Raw genomic sequence first — 13,492 nt, forward strand, 5'->3', positions numbered from 1 at the left:
CAAGAAGTTTGGATGAGCATCTGAACTTTAGGATGCTTATCTGAACTGAACCTCCAAACAAGAGATTTGGTCACTACTAAAGAATGTCCATCCATCCTCTCTAAGCAGTAACAAAATAGACTTTGCAGGACTTGCTTTAAAAACAAAAGTTGCCAAGATAATAGCCCAGGAAAATGAAATCCTTGAAAGACCTATGGGGTGCTAAAGTGCAAACTTTTCCACCAGTATACACATCTGCCCTGACCTGGAGAAACTGTGTCAAGTCACAACTGGGTCGCTTACTCTCTGTGGCCCATTCACTCCTTGGCCTCCCTCTTGAGAATGTTAAGAGGATTTTTCAAGTGATAATCCTGGTGGAAGCTTTTGTGATGTGGACATTTGACCCACCAGGACCACTAAACTGATCAATTCCATACAGTATCCACTGAGTAGCTATCAGATATGAAGAACTTTAAGCCACTACGAAACTGCACTGGCCTCAGACTGGTAACATGAAGGTGAAATACTCCATAGCTCATTATCAATCCCCTGAGCAATCCACTCTGGCATTTGTTATTTGTTCTACTTTACCTGTCAAATGTATGTGTCTTTGTTATGATATTTGGATTTAGGCCATGTAAGAGATGGAAAGAAATTATCCAGGGTAGGAGTTGCAAAAGTCATTCCTGAATCCAAATCCAAACTCCCCAAGGATTGAGTGTTTGGAAATGGGGTTTTAGTTTGCCCCATTATTTTAGCTATAGGAGCCAGCTGCAAAGCATGGAAGCAGCTCTGAATACAGTTCCAAAGTCTTCAAAGTTTTAGATCCTGGATTTTGGTTCAGTTTCATCTCTAAAAGAAAACTACAGTAGATCAGAGCTGGAGACTGGAATCTTTCTTTCTCAAGGCAGAATCAGATGGGAACATACCTTATTCTGAGCTCCATTGAAAGTAATGCTGGGTGCAGCAAAGCAATCTGCAGGGTCAGAAGAGGGGAAAGAAGTGTCTCTCTTGTTATAATCATCAGCTCTGAACCCAGCTCATCACTCATCCTGAAATGAACATTCAGAAAGTCCATGCCAGCCCTAGGGGATTCCAACAACTTACCTTCGCCTCAAAGAACCAGTTCTGGAATCCTATTAAGCAAAGAGGCAAATCCACACACTGGAGAAATGAACACACAGAGGTAGGTTTCTTTAATTACAAATTAAAGGGGAAAAAATAAACAGTAAACTCGTTCCCACCACAGATTCACTGCTAGGAGGAATCATACGGTCCATTATTTTTCTTTCCAACTGTTTCACGCTGCATGATAGACTTTATCAATCAGCCCCAGAAACCAATCTTCTCCCAGCCTCTAGTGCAGTCATCATCAATCACATCTGTGAGCAATGGCACTGGAACCTCGTCGTAACCTTTTCCTTGCTAGTGAGCATCACAGCCGCGGGAGAGAGAAGGAAGGGGGTTCATATTCTGAATATCGATCATTCTCTCCTGCAGAGAAGAGAGAGGGAGAGGGACTGCGTTTAAATATGTTATTTTTCTTACCGATGTCTCAAGCTGGAAATAAGTTGCTGGTGCTGAGAGCTGGAAGAAGGAATGTCATGAGCAGTGATGGGAGTAACTTGAATAGGGGGAAATCCAAAATGTCACATTTTCGTTATTATTGTTTATATTACAGTAATAGCTAGAAGCTGTGTCTGAGATCAGGGCTTCATTGTGCAGGCCATTGTACAAGCACATAGTCAGAGGCAGTCCCTGCCCCCAAAAGCTTACAATCTAATTAGTCAAGAGAGACAAAACAGAAAAGGGGAAACTAAGACACAGAGTAGGGAAGTGATTTTCCCAAAGTCCCAAAGCAGGTCAACAGCCAGGAGTAGAATCCAGGTCTCCTGAGCCCCAGTCCAGCACTCATCTCCTGGATTATATTGTCCATCTGTAGGCTGTGCTTGTATCAACTATCATATCTATTTCCATCTAGGGGACTTATATTTTAAGCTTTCTCTGTACATGAGAAAGGTGTACCAATTTAACTACTTCACTTTCTTTGGTGGTTCAAATAAAACAGAAGCAAGATCTAATCCACTTCTGGGTTTTAGTTTTGTAAAACCCTGACACCGCCCATGTGTAGTTTTGCTATACCTTGTGGGTAAACTGAGGCACAGAGAGGTTATATGATTTATCCAGAGTCAGCTGCTTAGCTGATAATCAAACCCGGCATTCCTCCTGACTCGTTAGCTCTTAGGATTTCTGCCCTGTCATCAAAGCAGAAAAAGTTTTCTCTGTAGCCAATGGAGAGCAGCAAGAAGAAAGCAGCCTGGAGGGGATGGATGGAGATGCAACAGTAATTAAGTTGACAAAGAAAGTTATGTGAAATCAGATCACCTTAAGCCTCTGTGCCTCCCAACCTTTTAATGAAAATGATTGCTCTGGGTGCCAATCTGCACTATACCTCAGTCTAATTGGCTCTTCATTCTAGTGAACCAAGGAGAGATTGGACTCCATTCTCGCTGCCTTTGTGTCCCTGCTTCCTGTCCTAACTTGGTTTAGTCTTCTGTGAAATTGTTTTCTCTGCAAAGGCAGAATTTTCCCGTCTCTGGTAATTCCACTAGAATAATCCTTGGCGCTGCGTGAGAAAAGTGCTGAGTGTAGTCACTGGGGGGGAACAGTGGTGAAGCTTACGCATCCACACACACACACACACTCCTGTGATGGGCGAGCTCAGACAAGCTGGAAAACACAAAAGATTTGCAACTCTCCTTTTCTTTTCTTTTCTTTTCTTAAGTATGCACACGAGCCCTGCTGAAAATACACAGAAAGGCTGGGAGTAACCAGCACTTGCGGCATGCCTCGTAAGGAGCAACAATGGGGCACAGAGGCGACATTCAGAGGGACACATTTTCCTTACAGAACCTCACCACACATGGAGCAGCAAGTGAACTCTAAGATCTGGAGTGATGCACCATACCCACGGCCTGCTACTGAGACAGAGGCTAAATTCCCTGCTAACATAACTCCATGGACTTAACTGGAGTTAAACCAGCAGAGATTTGGCCCAGAATGTCTAAAATCAAGGCCAGCACAAGCTAGTGCCAACCCAAGCTACCGTCCTTGCTATCTGTGTGTCTCTCTGTCTGGCACATGGGCCAATGATCTACTCCAAATTAACTGATTACAATAATTGATGAGGCTCATTACATTAATGAGCCTCATCAAGTCTCCTGTTATTGAGGTGCTATCCTCATTTGAGACAGAGAGAAACTGAGGGACGCACAGATTAAAACACGGTTAAAATAGAACCTAAAGTTCCTAATTCAAAGTCTCAGACTCTAACCACCAGGCAAAAAAAAAAAAGGTATTCTTGTTATTAAATTAATATAATTAAGGGCCAGAAGGGGCCACTATCATCCAGTCTGACATCCTGCATATCACAGGCCATAGAAGTTCATACAGTAATTCCAACATTGGAGGCAATTATTTTTTCTCACTACATAAATACACATTATTGAGCCTAATAACTTCTGGTTAAATGAGAGAACATATCTTTTAGAAAGACAACCATATTCCATCTACAGACTTCGTACTGAGTACCTGGAGCTATATTCTAGCCATATCATACCATAATCTTAGGAAAGAGGTTGTTGCTACCTGTGGATTGAATAGAATCCCCTTAGGAGACTAATGCCACCATATCATCATCATGTTTCATGGCATCAGCCATTATCTAATTGACAAGAGTCAAGAAATTACTTATTTTGTGGACAAGTTATTACATAATTCTCCATTATGGGTTTTCTTGTAGCTTCCTTTGAATAATCTGATACTGGCCACTGTCAGCAGCAAGATACTCAGCTAAATGAGACATGATCTGATCCTGTATGGCAATCCCTGTGTTCTGGGTAAAGGGTTTCTGCTGGCTCAGCTGTGCTAGACTTTAATGAAGCCTGGTAGATAAAGTTTCAAATCCGATCTAGTAAATATCTTAACAATTGTATCAGTCAGAATAGATCAGAAATCAATTTATAGACATGGCTTTGATTTGGATTAGGACAGAAAGATACAGAGTAACAAACCAGAGGTAGATATGATTAGATAGCAACTATCCTGCAATCCTGCATTCTACCACTAGCTATTTTACCATGCCTGGAGTCAGCCATCCTGTTCCAAAAGGTGAGAAAATATAATTTGCATCACAGGTGTGATCATTTCTCATAGACTGTAGAGTCATCGCCATATATAGGCAATATAACTAAGAAGACATGTTAGATGACAAATTAAACTTTTAGCCTTTGAAAATGCTTTAATTGGGTTTAATACCAGAGTCTAAATGACCTTATGAAGAATGCAAAGCTTCAGGAAGCAATACTTAGAATAATATTACTGTTACACTGTAACTTTCATCCCATAGAATCTCAAAGTATTTAATCAAATATGCAGACAGGAGTTACTTACCCACAATTGAAATGTAACTCACTCTGGATGTCAGCTCATTTGATCCATGCTTGTTCACTGGTCCAGTGGATTCAGTGCATGGGATTGGCTGATGTAGTAATTGACTCAGACTTACTTGTTAAGTGGCATTTGAGATACCAAGGTGATGGGCATCTTAGACATACCCCTGACAGCTGGAGAGATGGACACACACTGCAGACAGATAAAATTAAAAACTCCAATGGAAATCAAAGAGGCAAGATTATGGGAGCAATTGTGGCTATCAAGAAAAACTATTGACATTTCATGTGTACAATTTTTATTTTGCAAATACAAGGTCCAGAATTAAGTTAGTGGAAACTATATTATTCTGGTCCAGAAATCCAAGATATAATCTGTCTGTGTCTGTTGATTTATCTGGTCTGTCTGTAACACACTCATCACCATGACATCTGATTAGCACGCCTTGGTTATAGTGATGTGCCAGTGATATTAGGGAAAGCCTTATTTACAACCCTCACTTTTTGACTCTTCTTGCAAATAACTCTTTGTTTCCCAGCAACTGGAGTGTAGTGTATCTCATGTCCAGGAAAAAGGATCCAGTTGCATGGGAGATTTTGCTCTCCAGATCCATTGAATAGAGTAATTCATTTTCTGTTCATCTCATTCATAAAGGTAGCTGTATAGATCAGCCATAGTATATCATTTTATATGATCTCTTTTGCCTCAGAAATGGGGCCCTCCTTCCTCCTTTAGATAAAAGCCAATAATATTCAAATCTGAATTTCAGTCAACCAGGCCTGTGGCCATAAAGCTCCCTGACAATTTGCCTGTGCCCTGATCATGTATTTCTGCTACCTGATTCAAGCAAGAAATGAGAAGGGGGTAGGGGGTACAGTCTATAATTCCCTACAGCGTGCAGCATCCTAGGGTTAACACCATTCACATCATTGGAGTTATCCCAAGGAAAGGATCTGGCCCAGTGTATAGATCTTGGAGACAGACCAAACTGGAAATTCAGTTCTAGATTTTTAACTCATCTCCATCCAGTGCTGGGGATATTTTAGATTGTGGGATGGATGTTAATCCAATGTTAAAATAGGGAGGGAACTGTGAATTTGGGGTTTGCATTTAGATTCACCCAGTGTTCTGATTGTGAACTCACCTAAAATTCAGAGGGATTCAGAACTGGGTTTATAACTCAGGGCCATTGAGCCCTTACTTTAGTATCAAGAAAATGGATTGAAGTAATAATAATAGAGTGAAAATATATCCAGATAACCATGATATGATTGGGACAAACCAGAACAGCTTCAGGAAAGATAAACCATGCCTCTCTAATCTATTCGCATTCCTTGATCATATCAGCAAACAGGACTGGCTCTAGGCACCAGCAAAGCAAGCACGTGCTTGGGGCGGCACAATCTTTTTTTTTTTTTTTTGCTTGGGCAGTTGCACTCTTGGAGCTTGGGGCAGCAAAAAACCTAGAGCTGGCCCTGTCAGCAAAATAGTGTGTAAAGGAGAACTCATTGAGATCAATTATTTGCACTTTCAAAAAAGGCTTTGGCAAATTCCCTCCCAAGAGGCAGTTAAGGACATGTGAAAATCATGAAGTGATGGATAAGAAACTAAGAGACAGAAAACAAAGAGTAGGAATCAGAGGTCAATTTTCAACCTGGTGAAAGGTTAACAGTAACATGCAGCCAGGTTTAGTACTGGAGCCTGAGTTTCTTTATCAATGATCTGCTGGAAGGAGTGCTCAAAACCAACAAAAAATTATTTAGGTGAGTCAAGACTAGAGACGACTGAGGACCTTCAGAGGAACCTAACAAAACTAGATGAATGGACAGCACTATGGCAGATTAACTTCATTGTTGACAAATTCAAGGTAACGCACACTAGAAGGAATCACTTGGGACTACATATAAACCTTTGTGGGTTCTAAATGAACTGTAACAACTCAGGGACAGGACATGTCAATGGATAGCTCAGCAAAAGCCTCTGTGCACACTGCAGGGGCAGTCAAGGAACAAACAATGTTAAGATGCATAAGGAATGGGATAGAAAATAATACTGACAAAAATGTAATGACATTATATGCGTCAATTGGGTGCCCTCACATGGAACGCGCTGTTGCGTTCTGGTAAAAAAAAAAGATAACAGAAATAGAGGGGGGTAAGTATCCAAATTTTCTGACAGGTCAGAGAAGTTTAAAACCAAGGGTTTGGTCTGGAATCATCTCTCTTTTTGAGGCATGTCCTAACTTCTTCAGATTTGTGCTTGTTTTCCTCATATTATTTGCATTCTGTTTTTTTCATAAAAGTCTTATGTACATATAAAAGGCAGGGAAAGCACTTGATCTGTGTGTGTGCTCACACGTGCGTGTGCAGTGTGTGTGTTTGTGTATGGAGAAGTATATCCCTTCATCCACATTGGGGCTCTGAAAAGAGTTCCTAATGAAACCCCAAATAGCATGAAATTTACCTTATTTGGATTTCATTCCAAATAAAATTGGTCCGTGTTTGAATCACTGAAGTTCATAAATTTTTCAGTTGAACCTGTGGCTGTTTTATTTATTTTTTAAATCACATGAAATTTTCAGTTTCTCGTAGCTTGGTCATGGGAACGCACAAAAAGCAGCAGTTTAGAGTCATTTGCACTTGTGTCAGGGTTTGTCTGAAATCAAAATTCAAAGATGGAGTTTGATAGGAGGGTTGCCTAAGACAAGAAGAAATAGGAGAGTGACAACAAACTGTAGCATGTTTTAAGGCTCCCATGACTGTAGCATCTGAGTCCCCTCTCTTGCATCTCTAACTGATTTTATCTTCACAGCCCTCCTGTGAAGTAAAGAAACATAATCCCCATTTTACAGAAAAGTATCTGAGGCACAGAGATATTAAGGGTAAAATTTTCAAAAGCACCTATTGACTTAAGAGCCTAAATCCATTTTTTAAAAAGTGCCTAAGTCACTTTTGAAAGTGGGACATTGACTCCTAAATCTCCTAGGTGCTTTTGAAGGTGTTGCCCTATGTGACTTGTCCAAGGTCACACGGGAAGTCTATGGTTTATCTAGAAATCAAACCCAACTCTCCTGAGTACCACGCCATGGCCCCCTCCACTGGGTCAGGCAAAATAAATCAGACTCGTTTGACAAAATCATTTGAAATCAAACCCAACTCTCCTGAATACCATGCCAGGGCCTCCTCTACTGGGTCAGGCTAAATAAATCAGATTCATTTGACAAAAGTGGGTGAAAATTGAAAGAGAGAGGGAAAGAGAGTAAGGAAAGTGGCAAGTGTGAAATGAAAAACTGCCATGATAAAAATGATACATTCTCCAGGCAGCACTGTCCCCAACCTTGAGAAACCTGTAAGTAGAACATTACTTGGCAAGGATGAAAGCTATTAGCTAAACTTGTTCACATCAATATCTTTCCAGGTCAGAAAATTACTGTCCTTTCTTTTCTTTTCTTTTTTTTTTTGACTCTCAAGTGGGTTCCTGTATAACTTCATATATCTGATTTGATTTGATTAGATTAGATTAATTGGCAAAGAGATCCCTGAGTTTTATGTGTACAATACAATATCACTCTTTCTCACCCATGGTGAAAAAGCCCACAGAAATAAGCAGAAAGATCTCAGTCTGCTAAAATGCTATGGGCCAGGTTGTAGTTTTAAGCCATTGGTCATGCTGTAGAAGCCATATTGAAGGTAGGAGTGCCTGGGAAAATTCAGAGTGGCTCGGGCAGAACACTGCAGGACAGGGGTTGTAGGCATGGTGCACTCTGGAGTGGGAACTCCATTCCCTTATGAAAGGGTCCTGCCAGCTCCTCCGTCCCCAACCCTACTCCGCTCTGCCACTAGCACTAGTGTGGTGCACTGTCTAACCGCCCCATCCCACCCCGCTGCCACCATGCACAGGGGAAAACAAGTGAGTGAGTATTCACCGCCTCTCCTCACTGTGCACTCATACAGGGCCAGTCTGGCCCTATGCATGTAAAGCAGTATACTGAGGTTCTCATTCAGGCAAAGCTCCTCAGTGGGAGGTTTTGGCCCATAGATACCACTCAGGAACACTTTGTGGGTTCAAGCCATTGAGACCACCAGCTCAGTTCCTATAGGCCAGTATTAGGCGATGAGATGGGAGTGACTTTCAGTCAATACTCCAACCTTTCTGAATTCAACTCAGTGACCTAGGTCTGGTCTATACTAGGAGCCTTTGCAAGTATAGTAATATTGGTTAGGGATTTTTTTTCTTTTTTTTTTTTTTACATTTTTATTCCAATACAAGCCCTAGTATAGGCACAGTTATACCATTGTAAAAGTGCTTTTGCCAGTAGAGTTTATTTCATCCAGGGCTTGTCTACACTGTGACGTTGTCAACAAAACTTTTGTCTTTCACGGGTACTTTAAAAAGCCCCCCCCCCATGAAAGACAAAAGTTTTGTCAACGCAAGTGGCAGTGTGAACGCAGCTTTGTCAGCAGGAGCGCTCTTCTGCCGACAAAGCTAACGCCGCTCGCAGGACTAGAAGTATTTTGTTGGCAAAAGTGCCAACAAAGTACCGAAAAAGAGCGTTTACACAAGCTGACTTTTAGGGACAGGGCTGTGTCAACACAGCCTTGTCATTAAAAGCTGCATGGTGTAGACAAGCCCTCAGGGAACTGCTATGAACTATACTCTTTTGCCAGTATAATCTGCGTCTACACTATGAGGATTTGCTGGTACAGTTAAACTGGTATAACTATACCAGCAAATCCTTTCTAGTGTAGACAAGTTTTACATGAAAAAGGTTTTATGTCCTGACAGCAATCCCCTGATCCATCCTATCACCTCCCTTAAAAGTCTGTACATTAGCCCCTAAAAGAACATTGTGCTGTCGGTTTCCGCCATCCCACCCTTGTCCTGCCGCAGTTCATGTCCCCAGGCCAAAGAGATGTGGTAAATAATGGAGTGTCATGTTTGTCTAATGGATTTATCACTACTTACCAATGCAGCTTCATCAACAAAAGCAGGGGAAAATCAATGAAGAGACAGCTAAGTGAGCAGCACAACTCGACATTTATTGATAGTCTTCATGTTTTTTATCTCCAGGCAAAGTTGGGAACTGAAATGTGCCTGGAACACTGCTTTTGGATAGGTCTGCAGCCCTGGGTGAGGAAGCGCAGACTCAGCTATTTTGGGCGAAGTGTTCTTTCATCATTGTTCATAGGCATTAAGAGCCTGAGCCATATTGAAATTAATGAAGACTCCCATTGATTTCAGCAGACTTGGGATCAGGCCCAAACAAGAAAAGCTTTCTTTGGGAGATGAGAGTGTCTCTCTGCAATGATGGGCCATCCTGGCCCCCCGAGGACAAGAGAAGGGGCAGTTTGGGTCTGTTCCTGAGCACATTGCCACTAAAGTCAATGGGACCTGTATGTGCTCTGAGAATGAGACCCTATAAAAGGAGAGCATAGTGTTAGACTATGAAATTGTCTACCTGAAGGATGTGATTGAAGCCCTCTCTCTTGAGTCATTTAAAACTAAACTGGACAAAGAAGTGGACAGTGTATGGAAGTGAAAAACTGTGCATTGCGAGAGGGACAAGAGGTGACCTAACAGATTTTTCTATTGCAAATAAGATTTCATCCTTGGGAAAAATGACAGAACTCCCATCAAAGCAGCAATAGGAATAGTGCCCACTTATTTTGCCCATGAGCTCTTACAAATACTTTTTAAAAATTCATTTGATCCTTTGTTTGTTTATTTATAGTTTTGATGACCTTATACAATAACAACCCTTCTATATCACCATCCATCCAAGGCTCTCAAAGGGCTTCGTTCAGCCTTACAACACATCCCTGAGCTTTGATAGATATGTAAACTAAAGCACAGAGAAATGAAATAACTGTGTCCAAAGTTACACAGTGACTCAGCGGCAGAACCAGAAATATACTGGTGATGGGCGCATTAGAAATTTGATGAATGGACAGAATAGAACCCAGGTGTTCTCCTGGTTTAAGCCACTGGATGAAGTTTCTCTTGATGAAGCTGTGACACACATCAGAACAGGGATCAGGCATATGCAAACAGCAAAGCTGCACTGTGACCATATGGCTGCACTTCCTACATGATTTATAGGGTTCCTTCCTAAATTCTTCCCCTACTTTGACTCCTCTCTCTTCCTGGCCCATGTTGTGAATCTATCTTCTCAACAGGAGAGGGGGTGCCCTCTAAGAAGCTTCTTCCCTGGCAGTACCAAAGTTCTAAGACTTTCCCAACCTCCCAGGATTCAAATGGTGGCAGTCGGAGGGAGGATGTTTCAGATGATTGTTTGGCTTTGTTGTTCATGTAAAGATCTATATCCTTGAAAAGCATGCTGGCTAAAGGTTTATTTAGCAGGAGCCTCTGCATGATGAGATTTGTATCAGTTCATTAGGCACATGATAGGATTAACATCAACCCTTCCTAGGCAACCAGAGATCCGACACTTAGGAGCTCCTTGCTTATTTAGCTGCTACACCTCTACCCCGATATAACGTGACCCGATATAACATGAATTTGGATATAACGCAGTAAAGCAGTGCTCCTGGGGGGGGAGGGGCTGCATACTCCAGCGGATCAAAGCAAGTTCAATATAACACAGTTTCACCTATAACACGGTAAGATTTTTGGGCTCACGTGGACAGCGTTATATCGAGGTAGAGGTGTATGTCCTCCACTCTGCTCCTCAGTCCTGATTTGCACGGGAATACTGACTCCTCATGCTCCTCCATAGATACACCTGGGCCAACCTTCTGCAGGGACTCGCCCATGGTGAGATTGGGAATTCAGATGGAGAGTTTCAAAGCTGCCTAAGCAATGTGGATGCCCAAGGCAGCTTTGCAAATCTCAGCCTCTCTCCCTATATTACTATGCTCCTACGGTTCCCAAGACAATCCTCAACCCTGATCCTGGAGGAACTGCCCTCCTTCAGAGTGAGATGGGAATTAGTTTTAGGGTCAGATCATCAAATGGTGTCAATCATTCTAATTCTATTGCAGTGAACGTCCCTTCGGGTCAAGTTCTTCTTTTGTTTTCTCACATTGCTTGACCATTGGATATTAATGCTGAGATAGTGATTAAGGAGTAAGTCATGCCACCTGAACCTATGGGTCCATGTCATCAGACTGGCAATGAAAGTGGTGTAGTCCTGCTGCCCGGCGTATCTGCACCCTCACATGCCAAACAGCTGTACACCTTGAAAGGTCCTTCTGTGCAACTGTGGAGATGGACTTGGGGCTGAGCCTGGGCAGTGGATTCCCTGGCTGACCACCCTTCCTACCTCCTCCTGTCACGGGGGATGTAGAATCTGCCAAAGCGAATGAAGCTCTGAGGCTGCCGTAACAGCTTCAGAAATGGACCTGAGGGGCTGGGGAGGAATCTGTACTGCCAACCTGCCTCACAGCCCATTCACTCAAGCTATGCATCTGGCCCAGCATCCAGTGGGAAATAATCATTCCCTAAGCCCAGGTTTGATGGTCCATGCAGCCCTGGCTCATGGGAATAAGAATCACCCTGATGCCTCCTGTAACCCCACTCATGCCCCCATGATTCCCTCACTGGCCAAGAAATCATCCATCAATGTCACATTTCCTCTTTGGTAGTCCTAGATCTTTCAGGCAACCAAGCTGAGAGTGGAAGGTCATTTTACCAGTCACCCCTATTCTACCCAGCAGGGCATGACAGCAGAATGGGGTCACCTGGAGCAGAGTAGGTCTGTCTAGGCTAATCCAAGAAGAAACAAGACAGTTATATACTGTCTGCACCATTGCCCAAAGACAGCTTGACAAAGCAACTGTTTTTTTCAGTCATTATTCCTGTAAAGATAGGAACAGACTTGTCCTCTCCTTGCATATTGAGAAATATTGTCTGTAGTTTGTCTTCATCACCATGCTTATCTTGAAGACCCCTTAGAAAATGAATTACTAAGTAAGCAAGCAGATGATGAATTAATGTAAATATGTATCTAGTTAATCTGGGATACAAGGAGGAAGCTATCAGGGAAATAGATGTATTGGTTCTGAGAACACTGGGAGCATCACAGAGGATGTGTAAAGTGGCTCTGGGAACCTCCCTCATCTTCTTAGGATCTGCAAAGGGTGGGAGGGTCATCTTGTACAGTGACTTCAAAGAGAGTTATGGTGCTAGCCAGTTGTAAAGAAGCACATTGGACAGTTATAATGGCTAGGGATGAGTCTGTACCAGAGGCCCAGATCTGATCTTTGACAGAGGATTCAGAATCCAAATAGCCCCAAGACTGTGCTTCTGAACACCCCTGAACTCTGGGATATTCAGAATCTGGACTCAGCTCCGAATTTGGCAGCATTGGCCCCTCTTTATTATTTGTCCTTGAAGGTGCCCCACTGACATACATGGGATGAGGTGGATGGTGATGGAAGCTCTACCCAAGCTTGACCCAAGGAGAGGGCTCAGAAACAGGAATGAGCCTAGGCTTCAAAATTCAGGCCTGAAGCTTTGGGGATGTTTGGCTCTGGGGTTCTGGTTAGACTGATGACTGGGTAGGATTTCTGCAAATGCGTTTCATATCAGTTGACATTGGGACTTAATAAAGTAGTCTTCGGTCTCCTCTGCCTTCTAATTAATCGCAAACCATGTGAATTCAAGACCACCCTGACTTAGGTTGTCAGAACAACCTTAGATACTGGTACAGCTTGCTGATCCCAACTGTACTGAACATGTGCTGCTAAGAAGATGCTGTACCTCCAACAGCCATTAGACACAGGAATCACCTAGTCAAATCCTCTGGCCTGTGTTATCCAGGTGATCAAACTGGACGGTCATAATGATCCTTCCTAGCCTGAAAAAATAGAAATCTAACAGGAACTTGCTTCTTCTTGCAGAGAGAACACTGTTTGGAACTGACAAAACTCTATCAAAATGAGAAAGTAAGTGATCTACACTCCTGCCATTTCATACCCAGATAATAATAATACCTAGCTCTTATACAGTGTTTTTCATCAGTAGAGCTCAAAGCACTTTACAAAGGAAGTCGCTTTCAGTATCCCTGGTTTACTAATGGGGAAACTGAGGCATGGAAAGA

General features: G+C 42.4%; 1 long non-coding RNA gene across 1 annotated transcript in view; it reads right to left on the minus strand.

Moving 5' to 3' along the window:
* Positions 1–2,514: 2,514 nt before the first annotated feature.
* Positions 2,515–13,492, minus strand: part of LOC120375766 — a 38,351-nt gene continuing 27,373 nt past the window's right edge. Inside the window, exons 4-5 of the long non-coding RNA XR_005586764.1 lie at positions 4,547–4,623; positions 2,515–2,605 (exon numbers count right to left, since the gene is read on the minus strand). This is a non-coding gene — a long non-coding RNA (uncharacterized LOC120375766). The remainder of the gene's footprint in view (positions 2,606–4,546; positions 4,624–13,492) is intronic.

The sequence above is a fragment of the Mauremys reevesii genome, linkage group 12 (genome assembly GCF_016161935.1).
Source record: "Mauremys reevesii isolate NIE-2019 linkage group 12, ASM1616193v1, whole genome shotgun sequence".
Lineage (NCBI taxonomy): Eukaryota > Metazoa > Chordata > Testudines > Geoemydidae > Mauremys > Mauremys reevesii.